At 30.5% G+C, this 13,840-nt stretch overlaps 1 protein-coding gene and 1 long non-coding RNA gene across 23 annotated transcripts in view; both read right to left on the bottom strand.

Annotated features, from left to right (window-relative positions):
• Positions 1 to 13,840, bottom strand: part of LOC140675761 (uncharacterized) — a 115,375-nt gene that overhangs the window by 34,906 nt on the left and 66,629 nt on the right. The window contains exons 1-2 of one of the 22 annotated variants that reach the window (XR_012048481.1): positions 7,243 to 7,572; positions 3,244 to 3,333 (exon numbers count right to left, since the gene is read on the bottom strand). The exons of 19 other annotated variants lie outside the window; for them this stretch is intronic. The gene's annotated coding sequence lies outside the window, so the exon portion shown is untranslated. Of the gene's footprint in view, positions 1 to 3,243; positions 3,334 to 7,242; positions 7,573 to 13,840 lie in introns of those variants that run through there. 2 more of the 22 variants (XR_012048483.1, XR_012048475.1) reach the window with 2 other exon arrangements.
• LOC140663009 (uncharacterized) lies at positions 9,171 to 12,343 on the bottom strand. The gene is made up of 2 exons (XR_012046203.1): positions 10,480 to 12,343; positions 9,171 to 9,351 (listed from the first exon to the last, which is right to left on the bottom strand). It is a non-coding gene; the product is annotated as an uncharacterized lncRNA (long non-coding RNA).

The raw sequence follows: 13,840 nt of genomic DNA, 5'->3' as shown, positions 1-13,840 counted from the left end.
TAGACAGCGACTGTTTAATAAACCCGAACACGTATAGATTACGTACATGCAGGACAATTCCTGCATCCGTTGATTAATACGTCGTGATGTGGCAGTGAGGAAGACCTCGCGCATTCGCATTATAATTTCTTTCTATTACGCATCCTGATTATGCACTTACTTATGAGCGATCCTTGAACCTCATAGGAATCATAATTCCAAGGTCTATATTCTTATACCTCACGTAATCTTGTATTTATCGAGATTTTTCATCGCGGATCATCATCGAGTATATACATAACTGCCGCATGCATTTGCAGGTATTTATCTGGAGAGAAAAAAGAGAATTCAATTTTAACACTGTCAATTTATTTACATATTTCCAGACTTATCCAATTTTGCGCGTGTATTTTTAGAAAGTAATTTTAAAAGATATTTTTAGAATAAACATATTTAAAATGATTACGTATCCAATAATTGTATGCACATCTAACAATAATTTATCAAAGTTATTACGGAATTAATCCAGCATGCATATGTATATAAATGGATATTTATAACTATTTGTTTTAATATAATTTTATTGTAATAATTTTTTATATTTTTGATAAATATGAAGATAACACAAATGCTAAATATATTACTATGCCTGCAGAAGTCTCTAGCAATATAGTTTAAATATTTGTTACGATGGTCTCAAAAAAAGTTTCTGTATGAAAATAAAAAAATCGATATATCCTTTAGATTTGTTGAAACAGTTCTTGAACTGTTGTGATACCTCTTTTTCATAAATTTTTCAGTGGTTCAGTTTCAGTTTTGCTTTAAATATATGCGAGCATTTATTTAATAATTATGTGTGAATCTGTTTTCTTTCTCCATCCAACATACTTTTATTTCTATCCAAATTTGCAATTTATGGTGAAAAATGAAAATCTTAAAAAATATCACAAAAAATATTTTCAGCGCTAATTTAGATCCTTTATCTAACATTTTATTATATACGTAGATACTCTGTGTCGTCAGTCGCCGAATAACCATCGTCCAGATAATTGTCAAACGTCGCGTTGATCACAAAGCTCTCGTGCGACAAAACGTGAATTACGATAGGTCCATTGCATAGATTACGATACTCCGATATCCCCGTCAGTCTGTCGTCGGTACGTAAATAAACGAGACGCGTAGCCGGGCTCACGGCCTTCGGAAGAGAAAAGGCCGCGGGACGAGTCTTAACCGCAGCTTTATCGTAAATTCTCTTACACAAGAGTTATCCCGCGCGTCGTGGCATGCACGCATGAGCGTCACCTCGAAGGCGAGAGGCGTGTCCACACGCGTGCCTCGCGCTCGAAAATCGAATGCACTCGCTAATTATTTATTCGTCCTCTCTGCACGAACGAACCGATCCATCCGTACACAGAAAAAAAGAATATTCTTTGACAATATTTTTAGTTTCAAAATGTAAATCTTCAAATGAAGCTATATTGCGTTAAACAAAGATAATTTGCTTGAAGATGAAGACATTTTATATAGTTTAACCAAGAAAAATATATTCTTGTTATTTAAGAATAATTTTCTTGAATGCAGAGGAAAAAACGTTGGATAGAAAATAACACATGTTCAAATCGAAGATTATCATTTTCTTAGAGTTAAAATAATTATTTTATTCTTGAAATGACAACTGTAGTATTGATAGTATTAATAAGATTATAATATTGTTGAAATTTAAGATTTTTAAATTCTTCTAAGAAGATTATAAATTGTTGCCTACATATGAAACAATGAACACGTTTATATGAGTATATAAGTTTTGATTTGACACTTACTTTTTTTCTGTGTACGATCGATATTTCCGTGATATTTCCATCAAAAAAATTACTCGAATTTTGTCGAACATATTTGTCGAATGTATACTCTTATGTTCTCAAATTAAATCTGCGATATTATGGCAAAATTAAAGTCATTAACAATATTATTAAATCAAGATTTGATTAAATAAGAAATCGAGATTTCACTCATTGAATTGAAAAATGTGTATGTGAGAGAGAGAGTTAAATAAAATTGATAAAGAACTTAATATTAGATAATAAAGAGAGATTATAAAAAATTGTATTATTAAAAAAAAGGAAATCGAAGCAAATTAATTATTAAATTCCAAATTAAACGCCTATTTCAAAATTTATCGAGACAAAGATAACGCGTGCGCGCGCGCATTGACAACGACTGCCGGACTGTCTGACCGATTTGACCATACGATACGTCTGCATTTCCTGAAATCCTGTTGGTAGTCAACGTACCGTGAATCATCGGTCCGTCTCGATAAAATCCAGGCACGTAGATCATTCGCACGTACGTGGAAGGAATCGCGCTCGATTCCGCAGCGCGGTCTGGGCGCGCCGAGGTCACCTCTCAGCCCAGTTTCTAATAAATCGATCCAGAATCGATCGCGAATTCACAGCCCGATGAGCATCGCATTATCCACGAGAACTTCGGTATTTAATTGTATGGAAATCAGCCACTGTATGGAAACGTATACCTTTATGCGTAGCAAGGTTAACGCGATATAAGTCGGTTCAGCTTTTTCTATTGTTCTCGCTTGCAACCGTAAGTTTTAGAATTGTCTGTAAAAATCCAAAAAATCGAGATTGAAGAGTGGATCGGTAGTTTCGATAACAAGTATGTATATATAAATGTATGATACATATATTTAAGGTGATATCTACATTTAGAAATAATCACTGGTTGGTAAGGTGATTAATTCTAGATTATCGGTAAAAAATAAATATTTCACAAACCTTTATTTCATAACCAGCTATTTTAAGAATATTACTATTTAGCATTCGTAGATATTAATTATCTCTATTTTAATGTAAGCTTCTTATCAGGAAAACGTACAAGTTGATAATAACACATGTACTCGTACGATTTGCCTCTTCAGTTTTTTCTGTGTAATTGTAAATATCTTTAATTTTATCATCGATGAAACGCAAAAAATGTGATTAGATAGACACCTATCTTTTATCTATAATACAAACGAGAAACACGAAATGCTGTAAATGTTTTGACGACTTTACTCTCAAATCGATAAAGGATGAAAGGTAGAAAGCTCTCGGATAAAGTTTAGCGAAAACGGGTAAGAAAGCGGAAAGAGCGAGTTTAAGTTACTCGGCTGTCCTGGGGATTGGGAAAGCCCTCTCGATTCTCAGTTGCGCGAGGTTATTCTCCGGTGTCTCGGGATCTAGGAATAGAACTTTAGTCTGTGTTACTTGCAGCACGTCACCAGTTCTCTTCCCTTCTCCTCTATCGTAGCCGACGAGGGACATGGCCAACTCGGTTAAGGTATCGTTCACAACCGACCATCTGTCAACGACAACGTCATTCACGATATTTGTATAAATACGTCGCATCAACACCTACTGCTATGTTATTGTTTCTATCTATAATTGCTTTTGCAGAGAATATTACGAAACATCGAACAATCTTTTAAGCGCAGGTAGTAAAGTCAAAATTAAAAAAAAAATATATATATATATATATATATTGCTTCAAATCTCTCGAACAGAATTCTCAAACAGGATTTTCAATTGAAAGGTTTTGTAAAATTTTGTTTCAAAAATGTAAATAGAATAAATGAAGAATGCGATTATTGTCTTTGAATTCCTTTTCATCTCAATCGCTCTTTTATTCAACAAAATTGAAGTTTAACTTTAATCACATTCGCCACAAAGCTTCTCAACAGAACCTGACAGTTCGTTGCACTCATTTGAAACAGTCTTTTTCTCATGTCAGAGAGAGACTCGTTTGTTTTTACGCAGAAACAAAGAGATTCTATTCATTGTTCTAATCACCCTGTTAACTCATTATAGAGACACATGACGTTTTGTTTCAGCGTCGTTTTTTTTTGTCATAGATTAACAAAAAGACTTTAATCAATATAACATGTCGCGCTAATGTCAACCTGATCTTTTTTTTCTAGAAATATTTCTTCTAGCTGAATCATAGTTAGATATAATTCTTTGATCAATAGCACACAAACCGAACTAGTACAGACTAACAAGATTAAGATTAACTAACTAGATTAACAAAAGAAATAAGTCAAGGAAAAAAGAGAGGAAGATATCTTGAGATGCTTCGAAGCTTGCAAATAATATAATATTCCGAATTAATTTTAAAAACGATTATTAAACTACTTAGATTTTTTCAAAATCTTATGATATACGTCTGCATTTTATATATTTACATGTAAATATATGTTATATCGTAAAGTATACTAATAATAATACAGAAAATAGAAGTCACGAGATTTGTATTTATATAAATGTCAGTTTCTCTCTTTCTCGACACATGTTAATGTCAAAAATGTAATATTATATTTCCTTCTTTTACGAATTTTTATGCAATTGCTGCATCACACAAATTGGATTTAAACAATGTTATCTTGTTATTTATAACGATATCTTTTTAATTTTTCTTCTTCCTCTTCTGGTTTTATTTTCATTTCACTAATTATCTCATTTTCTCTAATTACTGTCAAAAAAGCGATGTAATAAATAGTATCCTCTATCTCTCGGGAACCAATGGAATATAATTTTTAAGAGAGTCATAAAGGAGAAAAATATCAGCGCGCCAGACTCTTGCCGGAATATCTTGCGGTAAATGAAATTAAGCGCTTCACGGAAACGGGTTCTATTCTCTGTGAAAGCAAGCCACGACTAGAATTCGGTCGAACATGAATATCGCGAGGTGAACGTGAGATGACCCTGGTCCTCCGTTATTGCAACCTCGTTTTCCCCCTCTGTGAAACTATCGCTCGATCAAGAAATCGGATGAAACGCATCTTCTTATCGTCATTATTTCCAAAATTGAATCAGCAGCGATTGATAAGATGTTTCTGTTAATACGTGGCTGCAGCGAATGAAATATAAGAAATAAGAAAGAGTATGTAATGCTTCTTATCTCTCATTAACCTTTCGTTAATCGCATCAAGTCACATAATCAATAGATGCACCTGCTAATTTCATCTTCACTATTTTTATGTACTTTATGTCTAATTTTAATTAAGTGCTAATAAAAGAAAAATTGTTCAAAAAGCAGAGGAAAATAATAGGAAAATTAGTATATCTGTCAGACAGTAGATTCAGAGGTGAAAAAATATTGCGACTAACAGAGAGGATTAAAAATAGATAGAAAAATATGGATGCTTGTTTCAAATTATATTTGGATTTTAGCGCGCGCACGTACGCGGAATAATGTTTAATTAAGCAAATCAAAGCACATTTGTCGTTTCTGCGTAATCGCAGCTTCGATCGCGTAATTGCGTTCCGTGACAGCACGCATTGTACCAGACGATCTCTCTGTCGATCGATCTCTCGGCCGCTGCCGCAGGCGTGCATGAATCACTCTCGCATCCAGATGACGGTATTCGTCCTCTCCTCGATTACTGGTTCTCTCCGACGAGAATAATAGATCTTGACGAAGACATTTTCGAAAGAAAGAAAGAGAGAGAGAGAGAGAGAGAGAGAGAGAGAGAAAAAGAAGAAAACGGTTTAAATATTAATATTTAAAGAATTACATAATTGTGACAAATAAACAAATTATATATATGTATAATTTATTTATTGATCTTACGAATTTTCTTGTCACTCTTGTTACGTTTCTGTTACGATATACGCACGCGATTCAATTTCTAGCTGGTCTCTGATTAAACAGCTCGCGAGCAGCATCATGATTCACACCGGAATCCAGATGACGCCGAATAACCGCGTTCTCGAGGAGTGGAGAGGAGAGGATGGATCCAATGTAACGGAGAAGAAGAAGAAAAAGAAGAAGGAGAAGAAGAAGGAGAGAAACACACAGAGAGCTAACGCAGATGCGCGCGTATTTATATGACGCGCCGCACGCATACGAGCATACAAGCACGCTTACGCACGTATGGAACGCGACACGCAGGCATACAACACCGACGCGGGGCGCCGCCGGTCGTCTCGCTCGGCGAGGTTCCTGGCGTCACTCTGTCGGGTCTCCTGGGACCCTCCTTTCGCGCTCCTACGAAGCCCATCGAATCTACGATCCTCCCTCTTCTTTTTCTCTTCGATCCGCCTCTCACTTTCTCACTCCCTGTCGTCGGTGCGGGAAGCTTTCCAATTACATATTCGTCGCATCACGCTTCAAATTCCTCGAATCACAGACTTTAGAAATAAGTCTGTGATTCCATCGTTATAATCTTATATATTTTTAATTATTATTGTGAATTAATTTTGCATTTTATTACTGTATACTTACTTTAATTATAAGCATATTAAGACAATAATAGATCTAAAGATTAATAAAAGTTTTTGTACCAAAATATCTTTTTAAGTTTTTCTTTTATTCGGTTCTTCCTACTTTTATTAATTTGTTTATACATGTTATATAAATCTTATCTTCTTCTTATTCTCATTTTCTCTTCCTTCTCTTGCAAAGATTTGTATTCCGGAATAAATAGATTTTTCATTTTTCTATCGTTATTCTCTCCTCATTCTTATCGTTTTCAAGTGCATTCTGGTCTCACAGGTTGGAAATACATAATACGAATGAAATCTTCCTCATCCTCGTGAACATGCTCGCAAAAGCACGTACGCGTTACACAGAACATCGCGATGCCCTCCCGATATGTCTGCGAAGTGGCTAGTTCGTGTCTGAGTTACGATACGGTCGTCTGCGGCTTCGGTTACGCTACGGCATGTGCGCCATGAAGTTAAATTGAAGAGCTTTCCCAGACATATGTAATAGTCGATACATACATATATAATTTTCTTTGCACAGAAATATCTTTTATAATAACATTAGGAATTCCTTTCAATCTGCTCTCTCTTCAGGAAAAGAATCCACTGTTTTGCTATTCGTATTCAGTGTTATTTTAATATACAGATTCGTCTATTTATTTCTTAATAATCTATTGTTTTCTTAACAAGTTGGTCCAAAAAAATTGAGATTTCCCAAACATACATGTTCTAAAACTCATCATCCATTCAAAATTTTACATTTTCTTTAAAATTATTTTGAATTTATAAAAGTACAATTTATACCTTTTTTCCATCCGTTTAATTAGATTTCTAAGCAGAAAATTTCAAGGAGTGATCTTAGTGGAGTATGTATATTTTTAGTTGCATTTGTTATTTTTTAATTAAACATCGTGTGGTCTATTTAAGATATTCCATGTAAGAAATTACAAGTATAAAATTATATTAGGAATTTAATTAATTAAATCTTTAATTAAACTTTTATTACTTGCTCACGGTGATTCGATCTTCCTCCTCGCCTTGTGCTTCCCTTCAGTTGCGTCCGCTCGACTCATCGACTGGAAATAACACACGTCGATGATCTCTCACCCTCTACATGCGAGCGACCTCTCGCCCTCCCTTACGCGCGAATGCCTCTCTCGCGATCGGCCTTTCATGTACGCACGATCTCACGCAGCGACGCGCACGCGCTTTGTAGTGTCTCCTGTCGCGTTCACATAATGAGTTAGGCATATATGTATAGTTCGCGTACCGAGATATCGCCGTTTACGCTTCGAAAATCAATTTAGGAGCCGTTAATACCAACGTCAGCCTCTCTAAAGACTATCTTTGTCACTTTGTCACTTTGTCACATATTTACGTTTACGTGCCGTGGTATACAAAAGAAGAGAAACTTATAAAAAAATTATTGCCCTATAAATTTGCGTATATACATTTTAAATAAATATAGGAAATCTTTTAGAGCTATATATAAACGCTATATATACTAATTCTGTGAGTTGCGACGATGTATTGTTACTCCGTAACGCGTATGCGATATAATCCACGACGAAGAGGACAGCCTTGAGAGAAATAAATAGATGAAACATTAACGCGGCCATGAAATTATCTCGAATTAGAGTAGCATCGTCGTCGTCATTTGAGCGAACACGTGTGCTCTAACGTCGGCGTCGCATGGTCAATCTCGTAACCTCACGTTCGTATAGTCCCTCGTCTCTCTCCGGTCGCTTTTTACACTCGATATATAATATATACATTCGCAGGTTGATATGTGCGTCAGTGGTCAATCTGCCAAGCCGTGGTACATATGTATCAACATCATCCGTGAGAGATCGCTTACCGCTAAACAACGATCGACCGTCATACGATATTAACATGGGGTTAATCGGAGTAATTGTTGCAGAGTAGGGTAAACGTGACATCGTAATATCCTTCGAATAAGAATAATAATAACCGTAGTTATAATCATAATTAAATATATACTGTTGGAACTTATTAGTTTAGAATTTAAAATTTTCTTAAATAAAAAATTAGCATATATTAATTAATATATACTATGTATTAAAATATGTATGTAAATATGTATGTACAATTTTCTAACACTTATAGTGCATAGGTTATTTTATTGCTTTTAAATTATTTATTTACTACCAAATATATTTATTATTCAAAGTATGATTTACTGCATTTAAATTCATTCATAACTCAAAAGACAAAACGCAAAATTACATAAAACATGCCCGCGAAAATTTTTTTATATTAATAACATCGACATAATACATATTTTTTAGTTTTTAAATAAATAAATATTATAAAAATTTATCGAAACGGTACGAAATTTTTGTAAAATGCAAAATATAATAGCAAAGTTTATAAAAAATCTTATTCTTGAAATTATTTTTATATTTTTAGTTAAAATAACGAACAATTCGCATAGGCTCTAACGAGTCAAAGAGAAATATATATAATAAAAGGTAAAATACCAGAGCCAATCAGCAGATTAAATATTATCATAAATGCGATCGAATATAATTTAAAATTAAAAAACAAATCAAATTACAATATCAGACTTTCGAGTTTTCTTTTTATGATCATTTTAGTGGTAAACAAAATAATTGAAACGTTACTAATTATGTTATGTTAATATCATGTCGGTCAAAAAAAGAAAACTGACATCTTTAATTTTATACCTTTTGACCCTTATTTTTACTTTCACGTTAATAATAAAGGTCAAAAGGCATAAATAAAAATATTACTAATAAATAAAACGGTTATTTTAAAGTAACACAAAAAAGAAAAATAAATGTTTTAGATATATATAAAGAACAATGCATAAATATTAATTAATCATCAAGCATAAAAAATATAGAAAACTTGAGCAATAAAGTTGTAAACGCACTTTCGCAGTAAAAATGATAAATACAATAATGTGATGTTCATCCTTCGCAGCAAAATTATCATAATAAATGAATTGGATAATTCGAATTAAATAAATTTGCCAGTGTGTATCACTCTTAAATCATAACAGATGACCAAATCACGTCCAAACCATGTCCAAATTTCAAACAGTAACATCATTTTAACGCCTGGAATGTCACTGTAAATAAAAGAGTAGAGAGCGTGTCAAGGACAGATTGATTTTGAATTTTTTTTTAGTTTCTCGCAATGTGAAATGAATACAATTTGTAATATATGTATATCTAATTTAATCTTTAATTTTTACTTAATAAAAATATTTTAATATGAAAATCTCTTTATTTTTCATTATATTTAATATTACTTTTAATACGGATCCAAATTCGAAAAATATCTTTCTTCGTGTATTTATTTCATGATACATATTATATATATATATGACATATATGATGTATTTATTTATTATTATATTCATGTATTCATGTATTAAAATTTTTTGTTTATTATAAAAAAATATTTTAAAACAATTTATGTACTAGAGATCAATATTAAAAATCTAATAAGCAGATTTTAAAAAGAAATACAAACAAATCAAGAACATCTTAGATTGTCATTTACGTTTAAAAATATCTTTTTCTGATAATGATAAAACTTATAATAATTTAACATCTCATGACACATAAAATGTTAAATAAAATACATAAGATATTTGAAAAAAAAAATCATTTTTGAATATACTGAAATTTATATCAGCTTTCTCAAAATATGAGTTACAATTATTTTATTTATGTAAAATTAAATATTATATAATACAGGAACCAAAGGCTAATTTTTATTTTAACTCACAAATTATATAAAAGGCTAAAGATGTTTGCGCAAAATGTTTAATTCATGAATTTCAAAATGTATTATATTTATTAACTTTTGACAAAGCTGATTTGGCCAGTTTCTTTTTAATATGTTTCAAAAGTTTATCTAGATTTATTTAAAATCGTGTTTCTTAGCACATATATATAGAGACTAATTTAAATTTCAAACAATCAGTTATAGAAATTAATTGTATTAAAATATGTTATTTATATTAATTAAACTTATATTTAAAAATTACTTGCAAATAGAAAAAATTATTTTTTATCATTGATGGCAACAGTTAACAAAAGAACAGCAAAAAAAAAGATTCTGAATGTGTAAAAGCTTTTTAATATCTATGTATAAAATATTCACACTTTGTCAAAGTTAAACAGATCAGGTTAATAACATAATAAAAATTTAGATATTATTAATTAAATAAATAATTTGACAAACTTACTCAACAGTTTTCCTCTATTATATTTTCTTCCACAGCGGTCTCTTCCTGTTGTAATTTTTCAAGACCGCTATTCTGCGGATCTTCCGGTATTTCTTTAGAAGCGGTGTTTTCCTCTATTACATTTTTATCCAATGTCTGAGTAACAACACTTGTTGACGGATTATTCTCTTCTATAGGAACATCTCTAGTAAAGTTACTCCATTTTTTATGATAAATTGATGTAAGATTTTTAAGCCAGTAGTTTGTCCATTCATCACACATAACTTTGATACAATCTCCAATGTTGGAAGGATTTGGGAATTTATGGGTTCGAAGTTTGTATCTAAAGTTTTTTATTAAACTTTGATGTAATGGTGCAAGGTCTGATTTTTCTGGAAAAAACATTGTCTCGAAATCCACATCCTTAATCTCGCTTAACAAACAATATTCTTTGCTATTTTCAAGAAGTAACATCACTTTTCTATTGTTTATTTTTGTCTCCCTCTGATGGTTTCTTACATGTGTCATGAAGCAGTTTTTATACCAGCTTTCATAAATTTCTTGTTGCTTTGCCAATACGTTTTCTTCTTTCTTAGGAATAAATGCGCATTGAGAGTTTGCATATTTTTTAATTTCTTCATTATTATAGAGAAAAATAAAAAAAGGTAGTCTCTTACTATTTGTAGCATTTATACATAATACAGCAATTATTTCGTCGTTTTTAAACTTTTCTATGTTAGCTATGTTACCTAAGTTTTCCCCAAGTACCGATTGCCATGTCCACCTTCCTATAGCCATGTTATAAACATTATCATATATAATATTTTTCTCATTCAATCGTTTTTTGACTTTTTGAATAAAATCTACTTCAGCGGAAGTAAGAGGTTCGTTGGTCCGAACATCGGTAGGATTAGCCATTGAAATACTGCTGTTCCTTTGTTGAATCGAAAGAGATGTTGCTTACTGATGTACTTAATTAATATATTACAATATATAAAACACAGTTACTTTATAAATTAAAAATTATATGAATAATTACTTTCACAATTATTTTTTGGAAACAACTTCACATATATATTACTGATTTCAATGATACTTTGAAAACTGTTGTCACGCGATGTGAGCTCTTGAAATATTGAAATTATACTAACGACTGAGCTGTTCTTACAGTTGGTTTGCCCTTGTGAAGAACTTTTCCAAATAAATACGGACAAAAATATTATTAAAGTTGTGTATCGACTGTTGACTCACTGACGACAGTATTGCCTTATGTTTATTATTTATGCGTACAGTAACATTGGCTAGAATATTTATATTACTTATAATTTACAGGACAACAAAGTTAGAAAAGAAAAAAAATGATAAAACGGTGTGTCAAGAAATGCATTATTTTACAATCAATCTTGTTAATTTTTCCATCTATTATTTTTAATACATGGGAATTTATATAAATAAAGCCCAGACCGATACATTCTTTGTCAAAATATATGCAAGTTTTGAAATTGTTGAATTTTATTAATAGCATATATTTTTCCATCTATTATTTTTAATACATGGGAATTTATATAAATAAAGCCCAGACCGATATATTTTTTGTCAAAATATATGCAATGTTTGCAATTGTTGAATTTTATTAATAACATAGTAATATAATAGTTGAATTTTTTTAATAGTATATTATTTGTTATACTAATGTACGCAATTTTCTAACTTTTAAAACAAAAGTATCAAGTAGTGTCTGTGTCCCATCGTTAAAAAAAAATTGGAAAGCGGCAAAGATGACGCATTTAAAGTGTAACTAAAAGCTTTCAACGAAATTATAGCATTTTGCAAGCTATAACAAAAGAATTAATTTTTTTGGTACATTATTTTTTACAACTTTTAATTCTTTTAGGACCAATGAGAATAAAAATTGACATATAATTAATAATTAATAATAATACCATAATTTATTCTGATAATTCTCTATTCGATAGTATCTATAAGTCCTACTCTTTATTTCATTTGCAATCATTGTATGTGTTATACTATACCATTTATTTTATTCGCAACTATTTATTTAATGACACCTATACGCATGTATAATGCACATATTTTAATAAAAATAAAAAATGAATTTTGCGAGAAAATATATAAATATATAAAAATATATTATAAGGTCAGTGATTTTTGTAATGTTGACTCTGTTGTCTACCAAAAAATTTTTTAAAAAACACACATCGGAGACGGTCTTAACAACTAAGTTAACAACTTCATTACACTTACATTTATAAATTATTACTAATAATTCTCGTTCTATTAAAATTGTAAATTTGTATTTTTACTATTGCGCTGAAGAAGACTCGAAAATGAGCTCGAAACGTACGCACTCGAATTATATTTAATTGTTAATTTAATCTCTAAACATTTATCGTTTAATATAAAGTTAGGTAATGATGCGATAGTGCGATATATAATTGTGATATTATAGATTTATTATTGGTGATTTCACGACATATGTATGATAAAGTTGAAGTTTTTGATATTAATTATAATATATTTTACTTTGTCGATTAATTATATGGTTTGTTAATTATCACCTAACTCGTTTATCAGTACACAGGTTTGTTCTCTAAGACCGTTTGTTATTTATCGTTCTTAAGTTACATCATATATGTCATATATATAAAATATGTATCATGAAATAAGTACATGAAGAATGATATTTTTTGAATTTGGATCGATATTAAATGTAATATTAAATATAATGAAAAATAAAGAGATTTTCATATTAAAATATTTTTATTAAGTAAAAATTAAATATTAAATTAGAAATACATATATTACAAATTGTATTCATTTCACATAGCGAAAAACTAAAAAAAAATTCAAAATTAATCTGTCCTTGACAAGCTCTCTATTCTTTTATTTACAGTGTATCGTTATTTATTTAATATAAAATAATATTTTTATTTATATCTTTTGACCTTTATTATTACTTTGAAAGTAAAAATAAAGGTCAAAAGATATAAAAGATTTGTTTTTTAATTTTAAATTATATTTGATCGTATTTATGATAATATTTAATCTGCTGATTAGCTCTGATTTTTTACCTTTTATTATATATTTCTTTTTGACTCGTTAGAGCCTATGCGAATTGTTCGTTATTTTAACTAAAAATATAAAAGTAATTTCAAGAATAAGATTTTTTATAAACTTTGCTTTTATATTTTGCATTTTACAAAGATTTCAGACCGTTTCGCTAAATTCTTATAATATTTATTTAAAAACTAAAAAATATGTATTATGTCGATGTTACCAATATAAAAAAAATTTTCGCGGGTATGTTTTATGTAATTTTGCGTTTTGTCTTTTGAGTTATGAATGCATTAAAATACAGTAA

This window comes from Anoplolepis gracilipes, chromosome 2, assembly GCF_047496725.1.
Source record: "Anoplolepis gracilipes chromosome 2, ASM4749672v1, whole genome shotgun sequence".
Taxonomy (NCBI): Eukaryota; Metazoa; Arthropoda; class Insecta; order Hymenoptera; family Formicidae; genus Anoplolepis; species Anoplolepis gracilipes.
The sequence above is the reverse complement of the archived record's forward strand: the minus strand, read 5'-3'. Positions and strand labels throughout refer to the sequence as shown.